General features: G+C 42.1%; 1 protein-coding gene across 1 annotated transcript in view; it reads left to right on the forward strand.

Moving 5' to 3' along the window:
- The first annotated feature begins 15,490 nt into the window (after positions 1-15,490).
- Positions 15,491-16,377, forward strand: part of STX17 (syntaxin 17) — a 42,472-nt gene continuing 41,585 nt past the window's right edge. The window contains exon 1 of the mRNA XM_087822786.1: positions 15,491-15,559. The gene's annotated coding sequence lies outside the window, so the exon portion shown is untranslated. The remainder of the gene's footprint in view (positions 15,560-16,377) is intronic.

Here is a 16,377-nt window from a genome sequence, read left to right on the forward strand (position 1 = left end):
GAAGGTACAAATGGGCACAGCGCCGAAGAGACGGTAGTGTGGGAGGGGACATGAGGGCCAGTGAGAGGTTTTTAAGGAGAGGAGAAACATGTTCAAATGCTAACGGGAAAGGATAAGATGAACCTGCTAGGCAGCTCGGTATCTGTCCATGACCGTATCTGGTCTCCACTTTTACTTCTGTCTTTCAAATATAGAACAAGTTTCTCTTTATCAACTCTATCTCAGAATCGTACAAAATGAAATTCTAGGAAATGCAGTCCTCAGTTTATCCAAGTCTGTGTAGCACAATCCAGCACAGTCCACCCCTTGTCAACTTGGTATCTACGCACACTTCTTTAGACACATTTAACTTGCAAATAAAAACACCAACATGACCATGCTTTTGTATAACAAAATTCAACTATCCATTCAACTAACATACAAACTTCTCCTAATGAAAGGATACACGAAGTCCACTTAAACCGTTCTGAAGAGCAAAACTTTGCCATCCATCTGGCACTAAACTGAGTCTTCAAAAGGCTATTACATAATTCAATCAGATCAGCTACTTCCAGGTGATGGGAAGACTAGTACTGCACCACTCATTCTCTGTAAAATGAGTTCTCTGGTTAAAACACACACATAAACACACACACACACACAAATGCACTTCCTCTTCCATGGTGGAAATGGCCCAGTGTATAATCAGCCTGATGCCATGCCTGAAAAGTAGTGTCATATCCCCTGTTAGCAGCTGGGACTCAGCAGTGGAGGTAAACAGACTGGCTTTAATGAGAGGAAGTCCATGTTGACAAGATGACCTGTTCTGTGGACATCAGTCAGCCTCTTTCCTCAGTCACTCCTGTCCTTGCCCAGTCCACTCCTACATAAAGTGGCCATGATTATCTTGTTTGTCTGATTAAGATCTTCTCTGGTAAGACCGCTCCTTGGTGAGCATTAACCTGGGCCACAAATAGTATCATATTCTGTCCTTATTCAGAGGGGTCTATCCTCAAATCTCTTCTCCATATTTCATTTCCTCCAATTCTCCAATCATCTTCCTTCCAAATCTGAGACCAATCAACCAAACCATTAGCTATTGCTCATAAATTAATGCACATCCATACCTTTGGTCATGTCTCCTTCCGGGCAAATGAACTAACCAGGTGCACTGGCTGGAGTTTGGCCACTGCGAAGATTTCTCTTTCACATTGTCATTCATGGCCACACGAGTGGGAGGGTAATGCTACAGGTATCCAATTTCAGCTTCTGCCAACTTTTTTGGTAGAAATATTTATAAATTTGTCCCACATGATCAGAAAGGTTGCCCCATGAGGCCAAAGGGGCAGATTGAGAGAGGAGACACCAATATAGCCGAAACAGCATTTATGGTCATCTGAATCACTTACTAATGAAATTTACTTGTGTCTTCAGGACCTGCTTGAGCCTCATCTCTTACATATCACTCCCATTTGATGAAGTGCTGCTCTACACACCCAAGATTGTTGGGTCATACGTCACCCACTTTGCGATTGGCATCTCAGGTTTCATGGTAACTGGTGGCCCATAGTCAAGTGTTTCGTCTCTTGTAGGGCCCAAAAACAAGCCAGAAGCTGTTTCTCAAAAGAATACTAATTGGGAAGGATGACAAATCTGCTTCAAAATCTCAAAAGGCCTTTACTATTATTCACCTACAAAGGCTTGTTTAATGCTCTATAATGAAGCTTTGTCAAGACACTCTAAGAACCATTAGATCTTCTGAGTCAGACAACTGCTTCTAGTGGTCTTTACCAATGGGCATTGAGAAAAAAGGATTTGCTGTATCAATAGCTACCGAGGATATGTTGTTTTACTTCAGTAAAGAAACCACATCTGGAACAGTTGGAGAGAAAAGTTATTGGCAAAGTAAAAGAGAGCAAGAACAAGTTGGAACCTCTGCATCTGTCCATCGACACACCTGACTACAATGACCTTCAGACACTAGTGGCTGCTGCTCTACTTCCACCTTCCATATTGGGGCGAATTCTTTTGACCAACTCTAATTCTGAGTCACAGAGTCAAGGGAATAGTGGGAAACGCAGTTCCCAGCTTACCCAAGCTGACCCAGCACAATCCAGTATACTGGGTTTTGTGTAGTTTTATTTTCTATTCTTTAACAGGCACATACATATACATTACGTTTATTCTTTTGCATGTATGATTTAGTTCATAATTTAAAAAGAAGATTTTAATACCAATTTAAAAGTTGATGCATAGAAGCTCTTGCAACAGGGAAATTTGTTAAAAAATAAATTTATCTGTGACTGGGAAAAATTACATTTTATATATACCATACTCTTCCTTCTTCTAAAAAGGAGATTCCTTTTCTGAGTGCTGAGATGAGTCTGAGGATGCAAATTGGAGAGGGAACTATGAGATGGGGGGTGAGGTGACAGTTTGGGATGAGAGGCCCAAGAGGAGTGTGTGTTTGGCGAAAAATCCTGGAGGGAGGAGTAAGATTTTTTTAAAAGAAAGGGAAGTTGCTATCAACATGGAAAACTGGGGAAAGGACAGAGACATTTAAAGGGGATTTTTTATTAAGGTTTACAATGTGATTTTGCAATATAAAATCCCTTCCCCTAATCCCATTAAATTTTCAGTAAAATATCCATTTCTCACCTACAGACCTGTATTGGGAGTATGTGAAAGTGCTGAGTGCAATCTCAATAGTGGGCTTGGAGCAAGAAGCCTGCTATGTCGTTATATTGGAAAAAAAGCAAGACACTGTGATTAAATTGCTGTGGGCAGTTTCTGCCCTGCTAGAAGACACCCTGAGGCAGATTATCCTTTCTTTCAAGGAAATAAAGCGCTGAACTGACCCTCCAGTTACACAAACATAAAACAAGCTTCCACCCATTGTTCTCGGGAAGCACTGTATTGTAACCTGACTAAAGGTTTTTTTAGCCTAAAAAGTTAGGTGACTGTGGTATAATATAGATTGCCCCAGCTAGGTTTTAGAAGCCAGAATTATACATCTACAGACTTTGTTGTTTCTTTGGGAGAAATGTTTATTTTCTTTGTATAGAATTCAACCTGATTTTCTTTCCCTAGAAGCAGTTGCTTAGTCCTGTGAAGATGTATGTGCCCTACGTGCAGAATAGGAAGCTGTGAGGGAGAGAGAGAAAGGGCGGAGGGAGGCATATGCAAGATCTTCACCTAGCCTTCGAGTAGTCTTTTGGAAACCTGGGCTCGGTTTGATGAATGCCAGCCGTTTAATGTCCTCCACATGGGACATGTGGTTAAAAGCATGGGCTTAGGAGTTAGACCACCTTCATCTGAATCCCCCTCTACCTTTGCTTTGAGAAAATTATAATGTCTCTGTTCTTCATTTTCCTTATTTTAAAATGGAGGGATGCTAGTTGTTATTCTATAAGGGTGCTGAGAGGATCAAAAGGGATATCTAGAGAGCTTAGCACAAGCTTGGCACATAGTAATATCTCAATAATTTTTAGCCATTGTTATTATCTCGGGGTTAAGGCTGAATAATCTAGAAAATACTGATAATGTGCCATCAATGATACAGTATAAGTGTCTTGTAGAACCAGCAAGAGAGGCCCCACTCCTGTGGGTAGGCTGCAGTCTCTTCAAAAGAAGTAAAATTCTCACTGCACTCATCTCAAGATGTGGATCCCACGGGTGGATGATGGCATGCGATGTGAAAGATAAATAATGTGAGAAATGGGCCATAAATGAGTGAGGCAGAAATATTAACAATGAAGTCCCAGATCTCCTGGGAAAAATGGAGAACCACTCTCTGAAATTAATGGTGGGGCTTCTGAGATGCCAGAAATAAGACCCTCAAAAACGTAAGAGATGAAAGCTGCTTAAGCTCTGGTTAAAGGAGAAGTGTCAGAATGACATATATATATATGATATCAGAAGCACATAGTAATTTACTATTATTACTCCTTATAAACTTATGACAGACAGGTATACCACATTCATTTATTATATTAAGTCAGTTTTATTTTTTAATGTTATATCTATTATTTATTACACTAAGTATCCAGTATCTTAATTCATGTTATTTCTGAACTTAGGTCATACTTTCAGGAGTTTGTCAAACTATTTAGTCATCACTACCTGGAACATTTTAGCACCAGGTGGCAGCAAAATCTGAGAGCTGAGATAAAATTCTTGGCAGGAAAGTAAACACCTAATTAAGAATTTATCTCAAACCTCAAGATGGTTAATAAAGAGTAGCAAATGCATTACTTCCCCACTCCCCTTCTTTCTATTAAGGTATCTCCCTCCCTCTCACTTTAGTGAGTGATTACCCCAATTGTGCATACACCCTCCCCCTACGTCCCCTACACTCATATATACTCTTGCAAACAAAGAGGATACCCACCAGCCAGCCAAGTGGATTGTGCTGGAACTTAGCTTCAGAAAGGCAAGAACTAGGATAGCCCAGAAAGCCAACAGAATAAACCAAATTGGAATCTATTAGGAAAATCCAGGATCTAAAGGAACAGAGACCAAGTTCAAACACCAATTCCAGAGGGCCAGAAGCAGAACCAAAGTCAGGTAACTTAATGAGACAAAGAGGAGATGCAAAGCAAGAGCAAGTAAGAAACATCATGGCAACTTACCTTTAGAGGTCAGCGAGGGCAGGTCCTTGCCTGGTCATTGTGAGCTGGCCTAAGGAGACAGAGAAGAAACTAGAGTCATGCTCTCTTCTGAAATGTATCCAGCTGTTGACTACAGCACCTCTACAAGATTCTCCATTCTCTATGGGCTGGCTAAAGAACAGAGTTCTGGGATCCTTCTCTGATTTTACCCTGTACTCGCTGGGTGATCCAAACTGGCTGTTTCCAAGCTCCCTCAACAGATGAGAGTCAGTGCTAATCTAGACTTGCCAGAAGAGACAGTAGTGATTTGGGATGGCAGTTTCAATGTGCTCTTATTTAAGAAGCACCGCCTTAGTCACTACAGATTTTATCTTCCTAGGGCCTAGTACTTAAGCTGTCAAACTGGATAGAGATGCATACTTTCTAAACACAAATACAAAATCATTTTAAAGTCCACTAAACAGTTTTTAGTTGGAAAGTAACTCAAAATTGCCGAGCAATGCTACTTTCAGGTGCCTCCTTAAACATGATATACTTTCAAATAGTATTTTTCAATGATTATATTTTATAAGCATTTTAAAAAAATAGCTGTTAGAGCTTTTAGGCATTTTCAGTCCTTTTTCCTACTTGTTATAAAGACCCACAATTCAGTCCTTGGAACATGTATCAAATTCTCAAATTAGATACCATCATTTGAAGAATCTCTAAGAGGTTTGAAAAGGGATTTATTGTAATCTTTCTTTATTCCTGAAGCTTTCCACACAACTGCATATTTCACTGTATGGCTGTAAAATGAATGTTCACGTCATATGTCTAAAGAAAAACAACAGTCTTTGTTTCATGGAGCATTTCAGAAGATTCACAGCTGTTAACAGGTGGGAGAATTCCAGCTTTTGCTCTTAGGAAGAAAGGGCCTATTGTCGTCAGTAACTGCACTTGAGAAGTAGCTGTGTTTATTTCTGGCCTTGCAAACCAAGAGGTGGACTGTCTTCACAGAGTGGATGTTTGTGGACAACTAGCTACAAGATGAAATCAAAGTACTCCATGCTAAAGAGTTGCTAGGTGCCCAGAGAGACCTCAAAAGTATCCTGGTATGATTTGCATGTTCCAGAGACTTCACCTCTGGAACCTGATTTAGCAGCATGGTCAGAGCAGATCTCTCTCTCTCTCTCTCTCTCTCTCTCTCTCTCTCAGATGGATATCCACTAACATGTTCCGGTGCATAAACCAGGAAGCTTGTTTATTAATTTATAACTATGGACTTGGATCCTCTGATAAGTATATTCTTTATCTATAGGCAAATCTACATAGAAAGCCTAATTATTATCAAAAGTCTGCTGCACATAAGCATAGACTCAGGACAAGAAGAATTAACATATGAATCTTGTACTTACTAGCATTAGCTTTGAAATATAGCCCAATATACTTGTCTCCATCAGGAACGAGACGGATTGAATCCCTCACAGTTTCTTTATCTGGACTTGATCTAATGGCTTTTCTAGTTCTCACCTTTCATATTCAAGTTCAACTTGATTTCCATTTTCTGCTGGTGCCAATGGAAGCATACTAGGATCTCAAAGGATCAGACAAACCACTACGGTAGAGGACTGTGGCTCAAGACACATGAGGAGGAAGGAAGAGTGGCCTTGATTATGCTGCATGACTTTAAATCTCTAGACCCAGATATATTCTATCCCCTAACATGCAAGAGACACAACACTGCTTATTGCCTTCTGAAACATTCTGAGACATCATAGAGTTGAGAAGAGGTGTATGAACTCTAGAAACAAGCCTTTGTTCTGAATTTCTAAATAGAGAAATGATTTGAGTCTGAAAAAAAACAACAGGAAAAGTAAGTCTAATATAAACCTCTGGGAAAGTTTAGGCAGATTGTTGAGCATAGAGAAGAAGGCAGTGATCCCTAGATAACAACATGAGTTCACTACAAATGCATTAGCCATTCAACCAGTTCATCATTTATATTCTTGGTTGGGTTATCAGCAGATATATTTACTCATTGGTTTATCAGGTTAAGATCAAATCCAAATCGTAAAATCAACTAGATGGTATTTGATTTTCTTCCTATGTTCCAAATCAGTTAATATAATATTGCAGCAATTACTTGTTTTTCAGAAGTCTGGGTAAAACTGCAGTGAGTTCATCTTAACCTTGTGCTCACTCCACCTCCTGAAGTCACCTGAAGGCAACTTTGCCTTTATTTGGAGCATCTCTAAATTCCTCTTTTAGAATTCCCTTCTGAAGTTTACTTTCTGTCTTCAGAATAGATTTTTTTTTTTTTAAATTTTAGAAATAGTCAAGTCTATTAAAAAAAGAAAAAAGATAAACTTTGATCACCTAGTCAACTGAATGAGGGAGTAGAAAATGAGAAGGGCAAAGATTAAGGGTATACATATAAACCAAGGAAACTGATTTACTTGGGAGTCTTAGAAATTGGACCTAAAAGCAATCTCTAAACAGGGATTTTTATTTTATTTTATTATTAACCATTGCCATGCAAAATCATGCCATAAACATCATAAGTCTTAAGCAAAAAAATGCAACTGGGGCAAAACATTCAAACACTTTGTCAGTGACACGTTAAAAAAAAAAAAGAAGAAGAAGCCTAATAAAAACATGTGCAGTTTTGCACATGTTAGGTGATTGAGTTCTTAAATGCTATAATAAATATGGAACCTCACTTTGAAAAAGACCTGAAGTTTGCTTGTGGAAGTGGACATCAGAAGGGTTTTAGTCTGTGAGTTACTGTGACGGGCAGGAGGGAAGGTTGCTTTGTGTCGGGGCGGGGTCTCAGGGAGTCATCAGGGTGAGGCCAGCAATGTTTATCAGGCCCAAACAGACCTAGGTTAGGCCATGTGAAGGGAGGGCTATGCACTGTCTGGGCGTGGGAGGAAAAAATGGCCCTGTTTTAGAACCACACGACCCAGTCTGCCCTAAATTCTGCCCGGACCTCCTGGAGAGCTCGAGCTGGGCAGGGCGGACTGCTACCAAGTGGGGACAAACAGGGCTTTTTTAATGGAGGAAAATGTCCTTAATACTTTCTAAGTTTTAAAGATTTTCTTGCTTTCAGATGTTTAAGAATGCAAGTTTAAAATGATAAGGGAGATGGAATATAGGAAGACATGCAGACTTTTCTATATCTCCCTTTCTTCTGATCTAGCAATGTAATCCGAGCATTACCAATATCTTATAGTAACAGAACAGGTTTCACTCCATTTCAAACACATTTTTATATGTATGATTTTTTAAAAATTGGGATAACAGACTTTATCTTCTAATGTTCTGATAGGCTATGAATCTTAGCTCCTTTATTTAAACTTAAATAGAATTTTAAAAACACATAAGAACAAAGATTTAGGTAGTTTTAGGTTTGTATCTTAAATTCTTTTGAAAACAAAATTCAAACTTTAACACTAAATGCAAAAATATTCAGTTACCAATAGGTCCATTTTATATTTGTGTAATATTATGCATGACTTTAACCAAATTTTAAAAGTTAGAAGATCAGCAATAGTACCAGAAAGAAATGCATGAAATGGTACTTTTCTAATATGTCTCATCCATGCAAGTTTCCCCAGGGGACATTTCAAATATTCTTCACCAGCAGTCAATTGAATAAGAAATAAAAAAATAAGAAATGATCTTTATTTATAATTTAACCTTATTCCAGAAGGACTAAAGATGACTTACAAAACTACATAGAATTCAACAAGATATTTTATTTTTTAAATGTTTTTACTGATTTCAGAGAGAAGAAGGAAGAGGGAGGGAGAGAGAGACAGAAACATCAATGATGAGAGACAGTCATTGATCAGCTGCCTCCTGCATGCCCCCCACTGGGGATTAAGCCTGCAACCAGGGCATGTGCCCTGACTGGGAATCGAACCATGATCTCCTGGTTCATGGGTTGATGCTCAGCCACTAAACCACGTTGGCCAGACATCAACAAGATATTTTAAAAGCAAGGGAAGGATAAAAAAGAAAATGAATGTGGAAAAGTAAGCCAGGGCTAAAGTGAGTGTTCACATTCATGCTTTGATGTCCTGTGTACTTGTTAAATTTGACTTAGGCATTCTAACAGCCATTGCAAAGAAGGACACAATCAGTTCCGTGATTCATAAAGTTTTAGAAAATAAAGTCTATTTATTGGGGGGCAACATTCTAGGTTCTGAAGTCTGAGGATCGAAAAGCTCAATCGCCTGCTAGCCTAAAATATTTCCTGGTGGTAAACCAAGCTGGTTGAAAGTGGAATTATGTATTTGTCAGGAGTACTGGAAAATGCAACTCAGAACATTTCACTCCTCTGCTCTAAAAGGTTCAGCATCTCTCCACTGGCTATAAATTAAACTTCTTGGTCTGATATTTGAGAGGCCATCCCCCAAACCAAATCAAGATGAACGCCCCGAAAGCAGACGACATTTTTTTATTCAATACCAGAGTAGGTGTCAACCAATGCTCAAAGGTGTTATATAGAGGGATTCTGAATCAGCTAGGAAAGTTCATGGAAACCTCTCCAGCCCTCATCTCTCTACCTGTAAGGCCTTCTCCTGACATCTCTACCTGTTGAATGGTGGCCAGGATCTTCAAAGTTAATAATACTATCTTCATCACTGATAAGAGCGACAATAACATCATTTTGCATTTTCGTAGTGCTCTATTGTTGACACAAATATGTTAATCTATTCTCAAAACCAGCTTGCTTTGTGGTCCAAGTAGGGATCATGATTGTCCTCTTCAATGAGGAAGTCTTGTAGAAGGTACCTCCTTATGAAGTGGTAGATATCACTTCCTCCTGATGTCCAGAGCAGGGTGTGGTCTCTTCCTCTTCTTCAAACCCTTATGACGTTTGGTTTATACATTTCTTATGACACTTACTAATAACTCCATACATTTTATATAGTGTGTCATAGTTTACAAAACACTTTCTCATGCTAAATTCCCATTTCTTTTTCTTTCTCACAACAATGTCTTTTAGAGAAAAAAAGTAATCTTCTCCTTACCTTGAGAACCCTGCTGCTCTCTCTACACTAAAAATATAAAAAGTAAAAGCTGTTCAGTAGCTACACCACCCGCACCTATTACCACAGTCATTTTATCACCCTCCAAGAACAACAGAAACTTAGCATTTTTTTAGGTCCCTACTCTCTGCCCGGTGCTGGGATAATTTTTTTTTTTTTAATATATCTTTATTGATTTAAGAGAGAGGAAAGGAGAAGTAGAGAGAAACATCAACGATGAGAGAGTCATTGATCGAGCCTGCAACCCGGGCATGTGCCCTGACTGGGAATCGAACCCCGATCTCCTGGATCCTAGGTCGACGCTCAACCGCTGAGCCACGCTCGGCCGGGCTGGGATAATTTTTTATAGATAATACTATTTCAATTTAGCTCTTCTTTGCTCTTAGAGTGTTAAATTCTATTCTCCCTCAAAAAAAAAAAAAAAAAAAGGCCAGCCAAATTCTAGAAATAAATATGTACTTTCCTTCTCTGTGGATACTTTGACTAATGAGGAAGAAGGGCAGTGATGCTCAGAAGGAACTGTCACCCTTTCTGAAACTCTGCTGCAGTGACTGATTTAGGGACCAATTCTGGCTGGAGTTCAGCAAGATGGTGCAACCCATCGGGTGGATCAAGAATGTGTTGATGAGAGCTGTCAGTTGGGGAAATTTCTGATGAAGACATCACCGGGGAGGAAAAGATGCCAATACAGGTAGGGCTGGGGAACAGAACCAAGATGAAGGCCACTACCAGGAATCCCCTGGGTCTAAGGACAGGAACATCCCTGTGCCGAGATGTGGCATTACACAATCCCAGGGGACACTCTTCACATGGAATGCAATGTGCACGGTGCTGTTGGAGTTGTGCGGCATGGGGTCCTCCCCTTGGTGTCTGGCTCTGTCCCTCCATTCCACTGACTGAGTGCTGTAGGCGATGTCCATGTGGGAGACCCTCAAGAGTACTAGGAACTCTCAGGCTTTCATAACTCATTTGAAGATTTAGTGCTTGGTGTTTTTATTTCAGTTCATTTTATTACTTCCTGTAACTTCCTGTTAAAGATGTCTGTGTGGGTGTGAGGCACAATGGGATTCTCTAGATATATCGAGTGGGAACATGAGGTCCAGTACCATGTCCAATGTATGATGCCTCCCACAGCATGAATCAGACTCTGTGGCAAAGATTGACCCAGAAAGAGGTCAGCTTCACCCAGACTCTGTGGCCTCCACTCTATTAGCTATGTTTTCCTGAGGAAAGCATCACTTTTTGAGAAAAGTGAATTAGAAGTTATTCTAACTTATATCTGGGGCCTGGCAACTATCTCCCACCTGCCCTTTAGGGACTGTGGTTCTCGAAACTGACTGCACTTTAGAATTATCTAGAGAACTTTAAAAAAAATATGTTCAGGCATGATTTCTATTTTCAGAACAATTAAACCATGATCTCTGAAGTTGGGGCCCAAGTAACTATTTTTTAAAAGGCCCCCAAGTGGCTCTGTTGTGCCATCAGGGCTGCGAATCTATGCCTCAGGTGGTTTTCTTTCCTTCCTCTGATCTCACCCTCAGTGACAAACTGAGCTTCAGAAGGTTTTCCCAGCTGGGTGAACTCAATTGTGAAATGAGCCAATGAGATCGCAAAGTTGACGAGACATGCCATTTAAAACAAACAGTTATCAAGGGTCACATTCCAGCTCATGTACTGGGAACACAATAAATAACACAAGGTGCCTACCCTCAGTGTTTCTGCTCTTGTTGGAAAGACAGGTATGTGAAGACTGTACTGCTGAGCAAAATTAAACTGAGGTACTGTGGGAGTGCGGGCTGGGGAAATAAGGAAAGGTTTGGGGGCAGAACAGGATTTGAGGTGGATCTTTAGGAGTCAGGCATTGATCAAATGGGAAGAAGGCAAAAAGTATTCCAAAGAGAGGAATAGCTTGAGCAAAGGCATAGGAGCAAGGAAGTGGATGGGACACTAGGAAATTATAGGAACCTGGTGGATCTTCAGAAAATGGTGAGCTATGAGACTGGACATTTAAATGAAAACTTGGAGGGCATCAGAAGCCTCCACAAGGAATGGATAGGACCTGTGTGAGTCTGAATAATGTGTGTCTTCAATGAACAGGGCTGCAACAAAGGTTTAAAACTAAATAGTGCCGTGACCAGATCTGAAACAAATGGGAACACAATCAACACGAACTTTGGTAAATACATCTGAGGTAGTTTACTCATCTTGCCCTTGGGTAACCAACCTTCTCTCTGATTATCCACTCCCACTACTTTGGGAACCTGAACTCACACCTGTTGCATTCTTTGTGCCTTTTACATAAGTTCTCTCTGTTCAGAATGCTCTTTCCTCCCTTTTTTGACAACTTCTACGTATGGAAGTCACCTTCTCTGTGCTTTTTTCTATAGCACTTTTACAGGGATAGCTAATCATATTGCTTGCTGGTTGTACTGTATTTATTGAGATGTGTGTCTTTCCCACCAGACTGTGAGCCCCTAGAGGACAGGAATGGCATTATTTTTTAACTTTGAATCACCAGGACTCAGCACAGCGACTGGCATGTTGGCCTTGTAGACTTACTGACTGAATGAATGGGAAAGCACTTACCAGATGTTGGAAATATTCAGACTTAGCAATTATATCCTTTAACATTTGAGTACAAAGATTCAGAAAAATTTTTACATATTTAAAACCATTTGCTCAGGCTTCAAACATTTCTATTCTGAAGTGTTCACTTATAAAAGCAAAGTTACAGTTGCTGAGTCTATCAATTTATTTCGATACAGCAAACAATATTTGTTTCTTTAGTAGTAACCTGCAAACAAAATATTAAAGTTAATGTGTTTTTGGCTAGTGGAAATATAAGGAGTCCCTGCAATCCGCTAAGGCCTACAGAAAGAGGGAAAAATCCCCTAGGGGGTGTGACAATGGGATTTGGGAGCTTGCTGGGCTGAGAACAGGGAGGGTGGGGCTCTGTGAATTTTGTTGATTTCCAACTCCTGAAATGTATTTCACTAGTTGGGGGATTAAAAGGTTTACTGGTGAGAGTGTCAATTGTCAAAAGGATTGAGAGTAGATTCTATAATCCTATAAAAGAGAGCTCCGGCAGCTTCTCCAACAGGAATCTAGAAATATTTGGTATCTTGGAAATAATTTTTGCCCTGTTGTTTTACTCTTAGTTCTATAACAATCTCGCTGCTTTAGAAAGAGTGGCAACTTTCATGAACTTTATTTTTGCACTGTTGCTCTCACATCCTATTTGCAAAGCACTGTAATTCTTTGATAAGTCCAAGAAAAGTAATTGATTTTCAGTTTGTCCAGCTTTATTGTTCTCTTAGTCTGTTCCAAGAACTGTGCTAGGTTCTAAGTAAATCATAATATAGGGTGGGGCAAAAGTAGGTTTACATTTGTGAGTACTCAAAACACAGAGTTTATTCTTGTATTATTATATATTATTGCATTATTTTCCATACAAACAACTGTAAACCTATTTTGTCCCACCCTGTATATACCTTTCCTCAAGAAATAGCATCATTCAGGTATAATGGACATACAAGAAATTCAGATATACTTCAAGTGTACAATTTGGTAAGTTTTGGTAACTAATACCACAATCAAGATAATGAAAGCATCCATCACCCCAAAGTTTCCTCGTGCCCCTTGGTAATCCTCTGCCCCCACACCATTTAGTTATATATATATTTTAAATATATTTTTATTGGTTTTAGAGAGGGAGGGAGGGAGGGAGGGAGGGAGGGAGAGAGAGAGAGAGAGAGAGAGAGAGAGAGAAACATCAATGATGAAAGAGTCATTGATCGGCTGCCTCCTGCCTGCCCCCTGTTGGGGATTGAGCCTGCAACCCAGGCATGTGCCCAGACCTGGAATATGAACCAAGGTCTCCTGCATCATAGGTCAATGCTCAACCGCTGAGCCACGCCAGCCGGGCATAGTTATTACTCTTAATTCTTTAAATAGGTCCTGTAATTCCCTATAAACACAAACTTGATTCAGCTGTTTTTGAAAGTGACCTTTTCTCTCACATCCTTAATTGGCAATTGTTGTTTAGGAAAGTTGTTTCTCTAGAAACTTTATTGAACTTGTTTCAGTTCATTCCTTTGGGTTTGCCAAGTAAGCAATCATGATACCTGAAAAGGTGTGTGTGTGTGTATATATATAATTTACTTCCTGGTTCAGTTAGGACCTCAGGAAAATATTTGTTGGCTAGTTGCAGCAGTCCTGCTCCGAACAACTTCAGTGCCCAGAGCAAGAGTACAAAAGAAGTCCATACACCATATGTTTAAATATTTAAAGTTTACAAATCAAGCTAACAAACTGTTACAGTAAAAAGTTCTATCCTGTTACAACACACCTAACTTACAGCAAACATACATATAATAAACTAGAAGGCTTGGTTCAAATATAGAATCCTTGAGTGCCATGCCTTTATTGTACATGAGATAGCTTTTTCAGAGCTTAACTTGCATTACCTTTACTTCAAAAGATCTTGTTTTCTGACCTTTGCTCAGAAAACATTTTCCCATGATACTGCCTAACATTTTAATTTTTCTCCTTAGCATTAAAATTTTATAAACATCTCATTCCTAGAGTAAAACAAACAACATTTTATTATGCCCTCAAAGAAAATCCAAATTGCTTAGATTTTTAAACTTATTTTAGAAATTGCCTGTCAAGGCTTTCTCACAGGCCCTCAGTGTCTGTGGTGCACAATTTCTGCCTCTGCACCCACGGCGCTGGAGGACCCTAAGAACTGAGTTTCCTGAGCCTTGCCCATCCTTCTGACTTCTGAGGACAATATCATCAGTGCATAGATTCCAGCTAAGCAAGTCATGCGAACACCCGCAAGCCTATTAAGAAGTCTGGGCATGGCGCTGAGGCCATGCCCCGCGGCCTGCACAGGCTCGGGGCCAGCCGCCGGCTCGCTCGCTCGCCGCTGGCAGCGGTTCGGCAGGAAGAGCTCGGAAGGAAACGAGCGAGCCAGGCGGGGCCCGCGCTCTGTCCTTCGCTGGGTGCGCCGGCACGAGCCACTTAGCACGCTTTGCGGAGCCCCGGCGTCCTACGCGGCAAAGCTGGAGTGACCCCGGCACTCAGGCCTCCAGTTTTGGGGGAAATCACAGCCTGCCTGGGCTTCCATTTCTGCGCCTGTTACAGGTAAGACTCGTGCCCTCTTCGCCTCACAGTTTTGGGGGGCGGTGGAGGGGGCGAGAGGGAGAAAGCACAGCCTTTCTGAGATTCAATTTCTAAGAACACACGGCGAGCCCGCCAATAAAATTCCTGGAAGAACAGAGGAAAAGGAACAAAAAATCTTGCAAAGTGCAGAGGGCTATACAAATGTGAAGCGTCTCATACTTAAAACACAACAAACTGACCTGAAAAGTGTTTACCCGCCTCTTTCCTCCGGGCCCCATTGTCGCAGCCCCGCGGCATAAAACAAGACCCGTTTTTAAAAAGCCCCGCCCGCGTGGGTTCCCACCTGCGCCCGGCCACGCCCGGAGAGGCCAGACGGGAGGGGGCGTGGCCTAGCCGAGGGCCCGCCGGCCGCCCCGCCCCCCGCGCCGCGCCTGCGCCGTGCGCGCCGACCGCCCCGGAGCGCCCGGCGGGAGGTAAGGGGCTCGCGGGAGGCCGCCTCAGAGGCGTCGGCTCGGGTCCTCTCGGGGGCCTCGGCGCGCGGGACAGGCGCCCCCGGAGAGCGGGGCTTCAAGTCGGAATTGCGAGAGCCCTAGGGACTCCGCCCGGCACCAAGAAGTGTCGGTTTCGTTTCTGGAAGCGCTGTTCGAAACGGGTGTCGGGAGGCGGCCGACGGGACGAGCACGATGGCCTCCCGGGGTCGCGGGGTCTGCCCTTCCCGTGGCGCGCGGTGGGCCCCAGGCCCTCGGGGGCCCCAGGCCGGCCCGCGCGGCCGTTCTCTCGTGTGGGCGTGCGGTGTGTGTGTCCCAGGTGCGCGGGGGGCACCGCGAGGCCGGGGAGTGAGGGGAGGCCGGGAGCGCGGGGCCGGCCGCCCGTCAGCCGGGCCGGAGGTGGGTCCGGACGGCCCCGCGTCTGACGCGCTCCTTTTCTAAATTCGGAATCCGAAGCCGGGAGAGGGGGCCATCTGGGAGGACCAAAGGCCTTGATTTTACTTCCCGAATCCAGTCCCCCGTCCCCGGCCAGAAACACCGGGCGGCGTGCCCGAGGAAATTTGGTGCCACCAATGCGAGGGGTCGTCACCCTGCGGGGGGGCGGTGTTCCAGAGATTTTGGCTGATTACTGAGAAATGGGGTTTTTCGGTTTTTAATAATCTCCGAAGTAATTTAGTTAACCCACCAGGACTTCTTTCTCCGGGAAGCATGAGTGTTACGGCCCTCAGCCCACGACGGTAGTGTAGTGGGCACTGAATGGTCAAGTTTGCGGAGCCTGGGGACCCTCCCCGTGTTAGTGTGGTGAAGAGGATTGCAGGTTTTTACTTCTAAATGTTTGCCCTGCTTATGTAAAACGTCAATTTAAGATTTTATTTTTAAATAATTTTAAAAATACAGGAAAGCTACAAAAGTAGTAACAGAGTCCTCTACAGCTTCCTTTAATGTTAACACCTAATATAACTGGTACAGTGATCAAAAGTAAGAAGTTAACATAGGCCCAGTACTATACTAGTTTTCTTGAGAGGTCATCATTTTTTTTACACTCGTGACCCTTCTCTGTTCCAGGAGCCCATCTAAGATCCCACATTGCATTTGGTTGGCATGGCTCCTTGGTCTCCTCCAGTCTGTGACCATTCA

This window comes from Miniopterus natalensis, chromosome 12 (assembly GCF_054644295.1).
Source record: "Miniopterus natalensis isolate mMinNat1 chromosome 12, mMinNat1.hap1, whole genome shotgun sequence".
In the NCBI taxonomy this organism is placed as follows: Eukaryota; Metazoa; Chordata; class Mammalia; order Chiroptera; family Miniopteridae; genus Miniopterus; species Miniopterus natalensis.